The sequence below is a fragment of the Octopus sinensis genome, linkage group LG3, assembly GCF_006345805.1.
Source record: "Octopus sinensis linkage group LG3, ASM634580v1, whole genome shotgun sequence".
Lineage (NCBI taxonomy): Eukaryota > Metazoa > Mollusca > Cephalopoda > Octopoda > Octopodidae > Octopus > Octopus sinensis.
In genome coordinates, this window is record NC_042999.1 from 63,418,586 (window position 1) to 63,430,463 (window position 11,878).

Sequence of the window (11,878 nt, forward strand, 5' to 3'; positions counted from 1 at the left end):
AAGAGAGACAACTGCGCTGGTATGGTCATGTGGCGAGAATAGATGAGGATAGCTGTGTGAAAAAGTGCCACACCCTAGCGGTTGAGGGAAACTGTGGAAGAGGTAGACCCAGGAAGACCTGGGATGAAGTGGTGAAACACGACCTTCGAACATTAGGCCTCACCAAGGCAATGACTAGTGACTGAAACTTTTGGAAATATGCAGTGCTTGAGAAGACCCGGCAAGCCAAATGAGACCATGACCTTGTGGCCTATGCCAGGGGTGTAACCAGCCCACTTATGCATACCCTTCCTTCATTGGACACTGCTTGTGAAGACCTGTCGAGGCAAGTGAAATCGAAATCAAATTCGATGACTGGCATCCATGCTAGTGGAGCACTAAGAGCACCATCCGAGCGTGATCGTTGCTAGAATGGCTAATTGGTGTCCATGACGGTGGCACGTAAAAAGCACCATTTGAGCGTGATTGTTATCAACGTTGCCTTACTGGCATTTGTGCCAGTGTGCAGGTGGCATATAAATAAAAAGACCATTTGGGCATGGCCGTTGCTAGTACTGCCTGACTGGCCCTTGTGCTGGTGGCATGTAAAAGCACCCACTACACTCTCAGAGTGGTTGGCGTTAGGAAGGGCATCCAGCTGTAAAAACTATACCAGATTCAAGATCGGAGCCTGATGCAGCCATCTGGTTCGCCAATCCTTAGTCAAATCATCCAACCCATGCTAGCATGGAAAGTGGATGTTAAACGACGATGATGATGATGATGATATATGATGTATATACATACATATCTACATATACATATATATATAGGTATATTTCGATACTTTCACCTGCATGTTTTTCACTAAGAAAAAACTTGGATTTTTTTCACAAAATCAAGTAACCTGACTTCCTTTTGTGCCGCAAATCCCTTATTTTGTTCAGAAAAAAGAGGTGGGTGGGTAGGAAACTCGAACATCCCACCATATCCTGGAATCATTGGGAATTTTTTTTTCTCCCTTGAATGAATCATGGTGACCTCCTAATATGCCACAACCCGCTTTTTTTTGGTTTGGAAAATGGGGGTGGGTTGGGGGTGGACCCTTCAGAAATTTCATCCCCATTTTCAAATTTTTTTGCTGTTTCTTTTTCTACACATTTTTTTTTAGATAACATTTTGCAGAAATACATTTTTGAGAGAGTGTGGATTACATTAGATTGAAAATTCAAATAAGTTTGAAAAGACAATTGAAAAGAATGAGTGAAAATGCAGAGGTTATAGAATATAATGGTAATGAAGTCTGTGGAGAAATAAAGAATCATAAAGAATTCATCTAAAAAACACCCAAGAGTTTGTGATGTGTGTGAAATAAGTAAAAGTATAATATCAAAACAAGATATCCTTTTCATACCTCTTAAAATCACTGGATATTATATATATATAATGTTGTTGACAGATATGATCGTTGAGAGAGCAGCTAACCGGCTTCCGTGCCAGTGGCACATAAAAGGGCACCCTCGAGAGTGATCGTTAACAGCGTCGCCTTACTGGCACTTGTGCCTGTGCTAGTAGGGTGCCAAGAGCACCATCTGAGCGTGATCGTTGCCAGAGCAGCCAACTAGCTCCATGCTAGTGACACGTAAAAGGGCACCATTCGAGCGTGATCGTTACCAACGTCGCCCTCCTGGCACCTGTACCGGTGGCATGTGTAAAAAGATTTGAACGAGGTCATTGCCAGTACTGCCTGACTGGCCCCGTGCCGATGGCACGTAAAAAGCACCCACTACACTCTCGGAGTGGTTGGCTTTAAGAAGGGCATCCAGCTGTAGAAACTCTGCCAAATCAAGATTGGAGCCTGGTGTGGACGTCTGGTTCACCAGCCCTCAGTCAAAATCGTCCAACCCATGCTAGCATGGAAGGCGGACATTAAACGATGATGATGATGATGAATATATAATAATCCCAGATTGCAGAATAGATTTGAAAGATAACTCCATTTTCTCTTTGCAATTTTTGGAGCTGTGTGAGAGAGAGTGTGTGTGTGTGTGTTTGTTTGTGATCCTTTTATTACTACATTCACCAATTAGTTTTTATTTGTTAAGTCCCTAAATGTACAGCTACTAATATTTGCCTCTTTAATCATATTTATTGTAGTCAAGATAATTTTAAATCAATTATTTGAATACAGTGTTGCAAAACAAAAACAGAAAAATAAATATAAGTAAATATAAATAAATAAGAAAATCTCATGCTGGAACTTGTAAAGTTTTGTTCATCTGGTTTTTCTTCCTCTTTTCTATGGATTTTGATGAAGCTAGATGGGGGATAAATATTTGCTTATGAGAGAAAATTTATAAAATTTTACTCATTGGGTATTTAGAGATAAACAGAGAAAGTCTGTAAGTGGTTGCTCAAATTAGCAATAAATAGTAGCCAAATCACAGTTTACAATGTTAAAAATATATAAGGATACATTGGAATTATTAAAAATAAAACTTTACAAATTGTTCTCAATGTTTTGTAGCTCAGATACCCCCATCATCACCACCACCACCACTTTCATTGAAAGGTATTTTACAAATGCCTTTTTCACATGTTTGGCAAGAAAAATACATAACATTTTTTACGAATGCAGAATTGCATTACCTTTACAATGCAGAAAAATTAGTCAACAGCCTGTTTGTTGACAAATTTTCCTGCTTTGTAAGAGTAATTTACCCAATATTTCTGCTGTTCTAACAGCAATTCTGCATTTGAAAAAATATCTTCTTATTTGTATTGTACAAAACACATTTTGATACTTCTATAAAGACAAATGTTAGTTTGTTTATATTTAGGCATAGGAGTGGCTGTGTGGTAAGTAGCTTGATTACGAACCACATGGTTCCGGGTTCAGTTCCACTGCATGGCACCATGGGCAAGTGTCTTCTACTATAGCCTTGGGCCAACCAAAGCCTTGTGAGTGGATTTGGTAGACGGAAACTGAAAGAAGCCTGTCCTATATATGTATATATATATATATATATATATATATATGTATGTGTGTGTATATGTTTGTATGTCTGTATTTGTCCCCCACAACATCGCTTGACAACCGATGCTGGTGTGTTCATGTTCACGTAACTTTGCAATTCAGCAAATGAAACCAATAGAATAAGTACTAGGCTTGCAAAGAATAAGTCCTGGGGTTGATTTGCTCAACAAAAAGGTGTGCTCCAGCATGGCCACAGTCAAATGACTGAAACAAGTAAAAGAGTATATAATGCCAAAAAGCACAGAAAAATATCATTTGAAGACAAAAACTGTGCAAGCCTGCCAGCTTTTTTTAGCCAGCCTGCCCAGCTATTTGTAACACCAGTGATTTATTAATCACTGTTTTTCTATATTAGTACAGGTGAAATTTTACTAAGCTAGTGGATGCTTGCTACTGAGGATGTGCAAATACACAGAAATCTCATCATCATCATCATCGTTTAATGTCCTCTTTCCATGCTAGCATGGGTTGGACGATTTGACTGAGGGCTGGCAAACCAGATGGCTGCACCAAGCTCCAATCTTGATCTGGCAGAGTTTCTACAGCTGATACCCTTCCTAATGCCAACCACTCCGAGAGTGTAGTGGGTGCTTTTATGTGCCACCGGAACAGGGGCCAATCAGGCGGCACTGGCAATGACCTCGCTCGAATGTTTTTACACGTGCCACCGGCACAAGTGCTAGTAAGGTGACACTGGTAATAATTACACTCGAATGGTGCCTTTTACATGCCACCAGCATGGAAGCCAGTTAGCTGCTCTGGCAACAATCACACTTGGATGGTGCTTTTAGCACCCTACTAGCACGGGGCACAAGTACCAGTAAGGTGACGCTGGTAATAATCACACTCGAATGGCGCCTTTTATGTAGCACAGGAACAGAAGCTGGTTAGCCGCTCTGTCAACGATTTAGCAATTCTATCACCCCTTCAGGATGTTTCATAGTAGCACTCCCATGTCTTTTTTCAGAATCACTATGTGTAAATACTCCTGTCCCACCATCTGTACATACTTCTGTCACACAATTTCTTGATTTTCCCTGGCACAGGGAAAAGAAAACACAGGATATCCATAGCTTGAATGAATTTGATCAAACGCCTGCTTAATCAGAACTGACTTGGTGCTAAATAATAACAACAAAAACAAGTTACATAAATATGTAAATAGAAAAGGTAGATATAACTAGTTTCAGCTTGTTTACTTTTAAAATCGGCAAATCAATTCTATTCATTTGTTACTTCAGTTTAAATGAATTAATAAGATAAGGATTTGCATAAAAGAAGATGAATGATCCGATATTTCCATAATGTACTATTCATAATATTTTATTAATCAATACTGAACAGAAATGAAAAGTGAGAAGCATGAGTGATTCACAATTACATAAAAAGATCAGATATTTACAGAACGGTCAGCAGTCAGATGTGCAACAGTGAAAATCTTACTTCAAAGAACGGAGTAAAAAAAGAAGAAAAAAAATGCAGAAAAAGATTCTCTTTCTTCTTATGGTAGCAGTTTATGGCAATGTTCGTACAGGTAAGAATATTCTATTCTCATAATCTCTGTCTCCTGCAATATGCACAAAAGCACCAGTTCATGTGTGAGTGTCCACACAAACACACATGCATGTGCGTGCATGTATACACACATGTATGCTTATGTTTATATATATATCATGAATCCAAAAGAATGTTTTGTTAGAAAGGCCATAGGTCAACAACAGTTTTGGGGTCTGAAAAACGCTGTAAAGCAAAGCCCTTTAAGGATGTGAAACCCAGGGTAAGCCCATAGAATAGCCATATCTACCTTTATCTATATGTTTATATATATATGTATGTGTGTGTGTGTGTGTGTGTTTATATATATATATATATATATATATATATATATATATATATATATATATATATATATATATGTATATATATATATATATATACACTTTAGTCATAATATATGGATTCAAGTACTTGTAAAAAAAGCTGCATAATGTATCATTCTACATAGCATAGAATACATGGTAATACAAAGACTTTCTTTCACCTAACGTTGCTTAAAATCTGCATTATTTTGAAATATTTTGTGCATTTTGCATTAATGCAGACATGTAAGTAATTAGTTTATTAAATTATGAAACAATTTGTTGTGATATTTTAATTTTCTTATTGCTAAATAAAATTTCATAAAACTGTTTCTCTCATTTATGACTTTATATATATATATATATATATATATAGTTCAAAGTGAAATATGAGAGGTAATGATGTCAGTAAGACCCACAAGGTGTCAGGTAAAGCTGAGTAAGTGCTATGGACAGACCATAGTTAAGCTCCAGGTTCAATGATTATGTGAATAAGGAGTCCAACGTAGGTCATATATCTCCATGTATATATATAGAAATATTGTTTTTCAGAATGAGATAAAAAAAAAACCAAGGCTGAGAAGAATTTAGAACATTTATAAATAGAAGATCTTACAGCTGTTTCCAGGATATTTATTATGTCCCTTCATCGGAGACGGTGTGAGAAAATATTGCTTAACCATTTTCTCATACCGTCTCTGATGAAGGGATATAATAAATATCCTGGAAATAGCTGTAAGATCTATTTATAAATGTTCTAAAATCTTCACAGCCTTGGTTTTTTATCTTATCCTGAAAAAAATTTTTTTATATACATATATATATATATATATATATATATATCTATATATATATATGCATTCAGCTCTGATCCTGTCCCCTCCTACCAGCAGCACATGTCCTCTACCATGTGTGACCTTGTCTTGTCTTCTTCTTTCCTCCCTATTGCCACCAATGTCATCATCTGAACTTCTTGTACCTCCACCATCTATTTCCCCACCAAAATCCATAAACCTAACAACCCCGGCAACCCCATCGTTTCCACCTGTAACTGTCCCATGGAAAACATTTCAAAATACCTTGACCTCATCCTTTCCCTTTTAATCGCTTCCCTCCTGCTTAACATACCTGACACCAGCCACACCTTTCAACTATTCCATTCCTTTTCCTTCCCTCCTGATTCCTTCCACCTCTTCTTCACCATGAACATAAAAATCCTATACACCATCATCCTCCACAATGACGGCCTGCTAGCCCTCCAGTACTCCCTCAACCATCACACTGGCCTCACACCCAGAACATTTACTCATCTCATTTTCGTGGAACTTATTCTCATACTGAACTGCTTCATGTTCGTTGACAAGGTCAACCAGCAGGTATTTAGGGTTGCCATGGGAATGAGAATGAACCCTTCACTGACATATCTGTTGCTTCTGTCAAGGCTCAAATCTTCTCACAAATCTCCAGACTGATCCCAGAGCTATATGGTCAGTATATAGATGACCACATTGGCGCTATCTCCCTCTCCCATGAATAACCCACTAACTTCATCTCTTTCGTTTCTACCTTTTATCCTTCCCTTGAGTTCATCTCTCTCATCTCCGACACTCCTGTCAACTTCCTTGACATCTCTCTCTCCTTGCCAACTCTCTCACCATTTTTGCCCTTCCTCAAACCTACTGACTCCCACCTCTACCTCAACTTTTCCTCCTCCCACTCCTACCACACTAAACGGGATATCACTTCTCCCATTTCCTCCATCTCCAACGTCTGTGCAGCTGCGACCAGGATTTTGAGACACAGTCTCAACACCGGGTTCTCCTGTTTACTCTCTGCAGATGCCCCTCTACCCTTGTCCAGGCCACCTTAATCCATGTTTGCTTGCACTTCATCCCTCTCTCCTTCCCCACACCTGTCTCCAAACTGCATCCTCTTTCCCTTCCTTTTCTACCCTTCCACCCTATCCCTTCATCAGGAAATCTTGTGGGCTTTCCGTTGCTTCCAATCTAATCCTACCACTGTCCCTGTTTTCCCTAACCCACCCCTGCCCTCCTTCAAATGTGCTCATAACCTATGGGACTTACTGGTCTGTATCCTCTTCCCCACCCCAATTTCCACCCATCCTGGATCCTTCCCTTGCACCAGACCCCATTATCACACTTGTCCGTTCATCACCAACACCACCTCCTTCACTGAAACCAATCAACACACTATCCACATCTGGAACTCTTTTTCCTGCATTTCTTCCAACATTATCTATTGCATCCAATGTACTCTTTGTGACTCTTTATATGTTGGTCAGTTGGGCCGTCATCTAGCCAACCAATTTACTGAGCATCTATGGGATATCCATATGCATAAAAACACCCCATTGTCTACTGCTTTTGCTCTACCAACCACTCTGTCGAATACCTCACTGTCTTCAACCTGTCCTTGCACCATGGATCCACCACCACTATACTTCACCATGATCAGTACTACATCTTCTCTCTTCAGACTCATTTACCATTTGGACTTAATACCCACACTTCTTTCCTATAATAGCTTCCACATTCGTTATTTTCTTTTAAATTTGATTTTAACATTTTGATTTAATTTTAATTTCTCAACTTTTCAAATGCTTAAATTTAAAGTTCATATATATTATATCGTCCATCGAATAAAAATGAAAATATTGTTGTTGAGAGAGAGAGGCGGGGGGGAGAGCGAGAGAGTGAGTGAAAAAGAAAGAGAGAGAGAGTGAGTGAAAAAGAAAGAGACAGAGAGTGAGTGTGTGTGTGTATAGATAGATAGGGAGAGAGGGAGTGAGAGAAAGAGAGAGAGTGTGAGAGTGTGAGAGAAAGAGAGAGAGAGTGAGAGAAAGAGAGAAAGAGTGAAAGAATGAGAGTGAGAGAAAGAGAAAGAGTGAGAAAAAGAGAGAGAGAGTGAGAGAAAGAGAGAGAAGTATTGTTCATTAATAAAGTGAAAAAGCTTTTGTTGAGAGAGAGAGAGAGAGGAAAATGCACTGTTTGATACCACTCCCTCTCTCATTGTTATTACCATTTTGCCTCTTCTCTTTTTTTTACTCTTACACTGCTACTTCCTTATTGCATGATTTTGGACAAACTTACAAACAAGCTCATTATTATAACAGATTATTTTCATCAAATTCCAACCCGACACGTGTTTCTGCTGGAATCCTAGTGTCCTTTGATGTAGCAGTTATGTGCATTTAGTTGTTTTAAATTAAACCAGTTGCAGTGTATATCCATTCAAAGGTAGAACGAAATCAGGACACTTATCCAACAGAAATGAGTTGGATTGGAATTTAATGAGGATAGTACTTTAATAAAAAAATTTGAATTGGCATATTTCTCCATTCTTCTTGATGGTGTCTTGATTATATAATACACACACACTCTCTCTCACACACGCACACATGTAATTAATAATTAAAATATCGTCTGGTATACACCTGGTAGTTTGCTGGTAAAACATGTTCATTGGCTCAGTGTTCATTGATTATTTGATTAATGAGAGAGATGGAAAGATGGAAGCTATGAGATATTTTATTGATCACTGGCATTAACGCCTCGCAGGTAGGTTACTGAACATCTGGTTTAGGTGTATCAGTCGGTGTAGATGTATCTCCTCAGGTGATTTCAAGAGGCATCTCATTAAAATAAACTGTTTCACGAGATTTCTTTTTTATTTTCATATATATAAATGACAAATTACAATATACAGTTTCATACTTATAGAAGATCCATAACAAATATCAGATACAAAAAGAAACAAATACACAATACAGCAAAAAAAGTATTAGATATAACCGTTAGTAGGTATGGACGTATAAAGGCCCACACATATCCGAGCCACATTAATAAATTCTGGAATAGGTCAGCTAGAGAGAATGCCTTCAACATAGCGACGGGATCATCCGACTCTGCACAAGTCAGAGACATGGTCAGAATATGCATCCATTCATTAATACGGTCTTCATTTCTGAAAATCGGTGAAAGTCAACATAGGGATGATGCTCTATTCTTCCCGGACCAAAGAAGTAAAATACAACTAGAAAGTCATAGGAAACATTTCTTTAAACTATTTAAGAACTTCTGATTCAACATCACTATTGGAAAAGATTACCGTAGAGCAAACTTCCTTGACATTACCTTCAGATTTCATACTGCATTATATGAACCTTATCATAAACCTAAAAACATTAAGTATATTAATGTAGCAACCAACAATCCACACTCTATAATATGAGGATTAGTTAGGGGTATTTTAATTAGAATTTCTAGACTATCCGCTACTACAGAAATTTATGAATCACATGCACCCTATTACAATACTGCTTTCACTAAGACTAGTTACCAAGAGGAAATTCAATACAAAGACAACTCTGGTATGCCCAACTCTGCCAATTCCACCACTAATAATACACACTACATACAAACTCAATGTTACAGTAAGCGAACTGACTTGGATCGACCATACATGTCAAAAAGAATTAGTCAAGACACCAAACGACACACCAAAACTTCTAGGCACACACAACCTAATCATACAGCAACTCATAACACAATAAATTGTCCTAACCCCATGTAACACACTAGAGCCAATAAGCCAAACAACAACTATAAGAATAATATGAAACATTCAACGCTTCCAAAAAAGTTTGTTTACAGTATGGTGTTGCATTCCAAAAGCTATGATATTTAGCATTTAATTTGATGGAGAGTGTTGTCAGTGGGTAGTTTAGTTTCATGGTAGAGTACTCAGCCACAGCTGTCTGCTGAAAAATTTTTTCTGTCTTATACCAAATCTTCCTGTTGTTTTCACAACTATACTGTGTTCAAAATACGGAAAGATGTCTGTGAGATAAAAGAAATATTGAGTCAGAATTGCAAAATGTTTGTCAAGACTTTGTAGGGGAGACCAAATTTTTCCACAAAGTCAAAAAGAAAAGAAAAAAGCATACACAGTGGTTGCAGGAGTGTGATAGGAAAAAACTTGAACTTGATCTTTTAATGAAATATAATGGGAATCTAAAAGTGCAAGTGTTTTCACTGAACAGTGACAACAGCCAACTTTCAGAAAGTAAATTTCAGCTGATCCAGGAAATTAATGAACTAAAGGCAAATATGTTACAAAACAAAAAACAAAAAAAAAAAAAAGAGAAAGAAAGACCTGAGAAATTAATGAACTAAAGGCAAATATCTTATCAAAAAGAAAGAGACCCAGAAAATTAACAGACTAAAGGCAAATGTCTTACAAAATAAAAATTAAAAAATGAACAAGATGAGATACAGCACAACATGCATAATACAATTGCTGTATAAAAGATGTACATTTGAACTCCGCTCTCTGGTTTTGCAAGCAAAGATGAGAAAGATAATTATTTGTGGTCACATGACTGTTTAAAGCATAGGCGGTATGATTGTGGCTCACTTTTTTCTGTGTGGACAAACTATAAATACTATTATTGAACATGTGGTGAATTTAGTTATACAGCTTTAAGTAGCCCAAGTCAACTCAAAATATCTCAGCTATTTGAATAGCAAACTGTACTTTATTTGTGTTCAAATGAAAAATTTCCACAAGATGTATCTTTTCTTGCTAACCCCATCATCATCATCATCATCATCGTTTAGCATCCGTTTTCCATGCTAGCATGGGTTGGAAAAATATATTAAAGAAAAAATAAGTTATGCAGCTTTCAATAAATGCCAGTAATAAATATGTGTTGCAATTATAAAGATATTTAAATGACAACTTGTCAACACAAGGCAAACAGAAAATTCAGTCTAGAATTGTTTTGTTTTTTAGTTGACAATCTCTACTAATTCATTTGATTCCTCATTGCTCATAGGTAGTGCTATTTATGTTTTTTTTATTATTGCTCCCTTTTTAAAAAGTTTTATTTCTCATAAACATTAAATAAAAATATTAATTCTAATTAGGCAGATTTCATAATACTTAATATAAAGAAAATGCTATTCAATTTAGAATTTCTAACAAAAATGAAAAGGCATCAGTTATTGATTAATAAGAAATGAAACAACATGAAGAACCAAGCTAAATTTATTATTAGAATAAAAATTAATTTTTCTGTATCACCTGAAAAAAAGTGGACTAGAATGAAAAATGCCAGCAAAGAATAACAATATTCTTAAGTACTTAACAAACCTGGGAAAATACAGGACAAAAAGTAAGCCTAAGATAAAATAAGAGAGCTTAAAATATTACAGCTAAAATAAAATTTGAATAGGTTGCCAATTAAGACCTCCACCAAAATTTCATGTGAATTTGTTTCAAACACTAACTTGATAATTACACAATGTTATTTTATGAAGTTCTTCATTATTTTTAGAAAATTAATTGAAACAAAAGCAGTGTATTTCAGCAGAAATATGGTAACAAAATGATTAAAAGGAATAAATATATTTATTTTCAGGTCTTGATGGTAATCAATTAGAGCAACTGGCATCAATTGCAGCAAGTAATTTAGGTCAGTAAGTTGTTAAATATTATTTCACATTAATTTATTTTGTTTTTATAAAAAAAAAAAACCCCAGAAATATTTCAATTAGTTTTATAAATTTCAATATTGTTGTTGTTATGGCAACAAGCTGGCAGAATCATTACCATGCCAAACAACATGTTTAAAGACATTTTAGCATTTCTTCTGGTCTTACATTCTGAGTTCAAAGGTCACCAAAGTGCCTTTCATCATTTTGGGTCAATAAAATAGTACCTATTTCTTTATTACCCACAAGGGGCTAAACACAGAGGGGACAAACAAGGACAGGCAAATGGATTAAGTTGATTATATCGACCCCAGTGCGTAACTGGTACTTATTTAATCAACCTCGAAAAGATGAAAGGCAAAGACGACCTCGGTGGAATTTGATCTCAGAATGTAATGGCAGACAAAATACTGTTAGGCATTTCGCCCGATGTACTAACGTTTCTACCAGCTTGCTGCCTTAGGTGAATAAAATAAGTACCATCAACC

The 11,878-nt window shown here is 36.6% G+C and overlaps 1 long non-coding RNA gene across 1 annotated transcript; it reads right to left on the bottom strand.

The window, feature by feature from the left end:
- Positions 1-5,782: 5,782 nt before the first annotated feature.
- On the bottom strand, positions 5,783-8,551 carry LOC118762468. Its single transcript, XR_004998219.1, has 3 exons — positions 8,463-8,551; positions 6,000-6,003; positions 5,783-5,792 (listed from the first exon to the last, which is right to left on the bottom strand). It is a non-coding gene; the product is annotated as an uncharacterized LOC118762468 (long non-coding RNA).
- Positions 8,552-11,878: the final 3,327 nt, after the last annotated feature.